This window comes from Crocuta crocuta, unplaced genomic scaffold (assembly GCF_008692635.1).
Source record: "Crocuta crocuta isolate KB4526 unplaced genomic scaffold, BGI_CrCroc_1.0 scaffold545, whole genome shotgun sequence".
In the NCBI taxonomy this organism is placed as follows: domain Eukaryota; kingdom Metazoa; phylum Chordata; class Mammalia; order Carnivora; family Hyaenidae; genus Crocuta; species Crocuta crocuta.
The window spans coordinates 2208059-2214125 of NW_027551563.1; positions in this window are offsets into that span (position 1 = coordinate 2208059).

A 6067-nucleotide genomic window follows, 5' to 3' on the forward strand; every position below is an offset into this window, starting at 1 on the left:
TTTTCATAGTACATATTGATATGGAATATAAAATCTAAATAAGTAGACTACATATAAAATATATATGACACGCTATGCAATAAATTGCCTACACTATTCTCTATAGGTCGAACAATTGTAAATATTTTTTTCCTGCCTGTTTTCTTCTGTATTTTATTATTTCCTATAATAGTCATACCCTACCTGGTTATTTAGAAAAAAATATTTAAAAATGCCTTAAGTTAAAGGTTTAATATTATAATAATTGTCTTTATCCTTATTGATATTCTAACAAAATTAAAAAATGGAAATTGTGGTTTATATATGTTCCATTCTAAATATTAACTAAACTTTAATGTATGATTTCTTAGCCTTTGCATATATCAAAGTATTCAGTTAGACTGTACATTACATATATAATTAATATAAAATACTGATTCAAAAGATCCTAAAGAAATACCAAAATATTTCAAAGATAAAAATAAACCTGTTTCTCGGTAGAAAGAAAGTTATTACTCAGATAATACACAAGAAGCTTCTCCCCTCAAAACTTTAAAACAAAACAAAACAAAATACTAAGTTTAAAAAAGGTAAAGCATGTATAAATAATATGCTTGCTAACCTTTCTCCTTATTGATAAACATAAAAATAAAAATGTTCCAAAATTCTTTAACTGAGAATATAGTTTGCAAAATTGGTGACATATCTAAACAGGAAGGAATTATTTCAAATAAATTTAAAACACAGTAAATTAGGGGCACCTGGGTGGCTCAGTCGGCTAAGTGTCCGACTTCAGCTCAGGACATGCTCTCATGGTTCATGGGTTCGAGCCCCGCATCGTTGGGTTGTCTGCTGACAGCTAGCTTAGAGCCTGGAGCCTGCTTCAGAATCTATGTCTCCCTCTCTCTCTGACCCTCCCCTGCTCACGCTGCCTCTCTCTCTCTCTCAGAAATAAATAAAACATTTAAAAAATAAAAAAAATAAAACAGCAAATTAGCAGTAAAATTTTGCTTTGTGATATAGGCCAAAAAATACAAAATAAATTAACAAAAACTCCAAAACTAATTTCAATAATCATAGCCCTAATAATAATATGGGAATATTAATTTGAAACTATAATATATACAGCATAGAGTAAAATGAAGAATGTGTTGGAATAATGAATTTTAACTTTAATCATTTGGAAATAGAATGAAAAAATGTCTTCAATCTAATAAAGGATTTACACCTAAGACATACTGCTAACATCATACTTACTGATGAAATATTGTTTCCTAAAATTAGGAGCCAGGCAAGATGTTTTATTTTAACACATATTCAGTATCACAATTTAGGTTCTAGTTAAAAGCAGTGAGGACAAAAGAAATTTTTTTAAAGAAGTAAAGCATATAAACATTGAAAAGAGATATAGATTTTTTCTGCTGATGATATGATTATGGACATAAAATTTTCAAAGGAATCTACAGACAAGTGACCTGAAATAATACATGAATTTAGCAAGATATCAAGAAACAAGATCAATATTCAATTTAATATATATGCTAGCAATAAATAACCAGAAAATTAAATTTTAAAATATGCTTTATGGCTATAGCTAACACTGCTGTATGATATATAGGGAAGTTGTTAAAGTAAGTCTTAAGAGTTATCACAAGAAGAAAATTTTTCTCCTTTTTTTCTTTCTTTTCTTTTTTTACTGTCAGAATATATGAAATGGATGTTAGCTGAACCTACTGTGGTAGTCATTTTATGATATATACAAATCAAACCTTTATGCAGATGCTTTAAACTTATGCAATGATGTATTTCTCAATAACACTAGAAGAATGCCATTTATAGTAGCAATAAATATTTAATAGAAATAATAAATTTGAGAATGCATTAATTCAATAAAATTAATAAATACATTCACAAATTCAATAAAATTGTGCATGATATTTTTACTGGGCACAAGAATATATTGCTGAAAGAGATTAGTGAAGACTTAAAAAGGAAAAAATATAACATTAATTAACTGAGGTTTCAATGTTATTAGAATATCAATTCTATGCATATTGTGTCACCACAATGTCAATTTTTTTATAGAAATGGACAAATAAATTTGAGATTTTGTATGGAAATTAAAAATACCTAGAATATACAGGGCATAGAGAGAAGGAATGTTTGTGCATGAGAAAGAAAAAGGAGGAAGAGGGGTAGAGAATAAAGTTAGAGGACTTGCACTACCTGGTTTCAAAGTTCAATGTAAAAATACATTAATTAAGGTAGTATGGAATTGGTGTAAAAAATGGAACATAGTGGAGAGCAAAGAAATTGACATGTATATAGTCAATCAAGCATTTATTGACAAAAAGCCAATGCAATAAAATGATAAACAAGTCTTTTCCATAAACTGTGCTAACCACTGGGTATGTTTATGGTTAGAAACAAACCCAATCTCATATATACAAAATTCAATCTCAGATAATAGATCTAATTTAAGTGTTAAGACAACAAATCTTTCAGAAATAAGAGAATGTCAGGGGTGCCTGGGTGGCTCAGTCGGTTGAGTATCCGACTTTGGCTCAGGTAACGATCTTGTGGTTTGTGAGTTTGAGCCCTGGGTCGAGCTCTTTGCTGACAGCTCAGTGCCTGGAGCCTGCTTTGGATTCTGTGTCTCATTCTCTCTCTGCCCCTCCCCAACTTGTGCTCTGTCTCTCAAAAATAAATAAAAAAAAAAAAAGAGAATATCTTCAATCTCTTCATGTGGACAAACATTTCTTGCATAGGATTTAAAGGACACCTTCCACAAAATTAACATGATAAACAATTCATTAAAATAAAAATTACTCTTTATAAAAAATTTTGTTAAGGAAATAAAAACATCAAAGACTGGGAAAGAATGCTTGTAATTCATACCAGTGACAAAGGACTTATACTAAATATATAAAAAACTCTTAAAACTCAAAAATGAGAAGGCAAACAACAAAATTCTTATAAAAATGTTGAAAGGTCAACACTTATATGTAAATGACCAATTAGCACCTTAAGAAGTGATAACATCTTCAATTGTCAGATAAATTCAAAGTAAATCACAATACGTTACTACTACATACCCACCAGGTGGCTGAATTTTAAAACTTAAAATAAAATAAAAGAAGATTAACTAGGTCCAGTGTTGACAAGGATATGGAAAAATCTCATCTCTTCTGGAAATGCATAATGGCTCCATGCTGGAAACCCATGACAGTTTCTTAGAAAGTTAAGTATACAATTTACTATATAATCTAGACATTCCACTCCTTGGTATGTAGCCAATAAACATAAAAGTACATATTTACAAAACTTATTCTGCAAGAATGTTCATAACTGATTTTCCAGAGTAGGCAACATTTGAAAACAACTTACATAATCATCAACTGGAGGATCAAAAATCAACCATAGTGCTAAATTAATTAAATAAGAAAGCCAATAGACTTTAATGCTGTGGTAGCCTACATAAACACACCAAAATCTAAGTCTGTAAGTGCTTCAAGGTTATAAAATCAAAATACTAAAGACATCAAATTGCACTCAACTAGATTTTAAGTTATAGCCAAACAACTAATTTCCTTTTATTAGTTCTGCACGTCCCTTGTATAAGCCCCTCTCCTGACTCCTGTCTGGGTAGTGCTCCCAGCCACTCTGGTTTGGTGCTGCCCAATGCGAACCCATTTTTGCTCAAATAAACTCTTACAATCTTAATATGTCTCAGTTTATCTTTTACTATATTCACACTATGGGATATACTTAATAAATAAAAGGGAATCAATTAATGATGTATGTAACAATATAGATGAGTTTTCAATACATTATACTAAGAAATGAAATCAGACTTATAAGAAAACATGTTTGATTCTGTTTATATGAAATTCAAGAAGATAAAACTCGTTTTTGATAATAAAAATGTTAACCTTGCCTTCTTTCCAAAGTCAGAGGTAGGAAGAGGAAGCTCAGATATTGATCATTCTTTTAGTTCCATGGGTATAAACATTTGTCAAAACCCAGTATACTGTTAAGTTCTTTGCATATCACTTTATGTAAAATTATACCACAGTAAAAAACCTGAAAGCAATAAGAATAGATTGTTCATCTGTTAGAAAACTTTTTAAAAATTAAAAACGTAAATAGATGCAGAAAAAGCATTTGACAAAATATAGCATCCTTTCTTAATAAAGACCCTAGAGAAAGCCGGGATAGAAGGAACTTACTTAAACATCATAAAAGCCATCTATGATAAGCCCTCAGCTAACATCATTCTCAATGGGAAAAAACTGAGAGCTTTCCCCCTGAGATCAGGAACATGACAGAGATGTCCACTCTCACCACTGTTGTTTAACATAGTGCTGGAAGTCCTAGCATCAGCCATCAGACAACGAAAGGAAATAAAAGGCATCAGAACTGACAAAGAAGAAGTCAAACTTTTACTTTTCACAGACGACCTGATACTCTACATAGAAAACCCGACAGACTCCACCAGAAGCCTACTAGAACTGATCCAAGAATTCAGCAAAGTTGCAGGATACAAAATCAACGTACAGAAATCAGTTGCATTTCTATACACCAATAATGAAGCAACAGAAAGAGAAATAAAGAAACTGATCCCATTCACAATTGAACAAAAACCCATAAAATACCTAGGAATAAGCCTAACCAAAGGTATAAGAGATCTGTATGATGAAAACTATAGAAAACTTAAGAAGGAAATTGAAGAAGACACAGAGAATGGAGAAACATTCCATTCTCGTGGATCAGAAGAATAAATATTATTAAAATGTCATTCTTACCCAAAGTGATCTACACATTCAGTGCAATTCCAATCAAAATTGCACCAGCATTCTTCTCAAAACTAGAACAAACTATCCTAAAATTTGTATAGAACTACAAAAGACCCCGAATAGCCAAAGTAATATTGAAGAAGAAAACCAAAATGGGAGGCATCACANTGAAAATGAACAAATCAGGAGACTATAGATCATGGCGAGGAGTGGAGAAACGGGCACCCTCCTACACTGTTGGTGGGAATGTAAACTGGTGCAGCCCCTCTGGAAAACAGTGTGGAGGTTCCTCAAAAAATTAACAATAGAACTCCCCTATGACCCAGCAATAGCACTGCTAGGAATTTACCCAAGGGATACAGGAGTGCTGATGCAAAGGGGCACATGTACCCCAATGTTCATAGCAGCACTCTCAACAATAGCCAAAACATGGAAAGAGCCTAAGTGTCCATCAACTGATGAATGGATCAAGAAGATGTGGTTTATGTATTCAGTGGAATACTACATGGCAATGAGAAAGAATGAAATCTGGCCATGTGTAGTAACATGGATGGAACTTGAGGGTATTATGCTGAGTGAAATATGTCAGGCAAAGAAGGACAGATACCACATGTTTGCATGTATAGGTGGATTGGGAGGAAGTTAACAGAGGACCATGGGGGAGGAGATGGTGAAAAATAGTTGGGGAGAGGGAGGGAGGCAAACCATGAGAGACTCTTGAATGCTGAGAACAAACTGAGGGCTGATGCGGGTGAGGGCAAGGGGAAAGGGGGTGATGGGTATGGAGGAGGGCACTTGTTGGGATGAGCACTGGGTGTTATACAAAAACCAACTTGACAATAAACTAGTTAAAAAATTAAATTAAAAATTAAAAATGTAAATTCCTGAAAAATAATGTATCTACCAATGACCCTCAGTGATAACTAACACTCCAAAAAGACAAAACAAAACAAAACGTAAAAACAAAAAAATCCTCAATTGTATATTAAGAAACTCTTGTTGAAAAAAGAAGCACCATCAATTAGTTTTTTTTTCCAAAAAATGGAATCTTTATATAAACTAATTTCTAGATCTAGCTAGCAGATGATAGAAAATACACTACTTTAAAAATTATGTGAAACCACAAGAATGCAGTAAAGCAATATTCAAAATACAGAGGTATTTTGGAGGACAATCTATTTCTTCCATGAATAAATAAAAAAGGGATAAAAGTGGGCTATGGAATCTACAGATTAAAAGATATTGAGAAAATCTTTAAAACAAATGTAATATATAAACATTTTGGTTTCCTA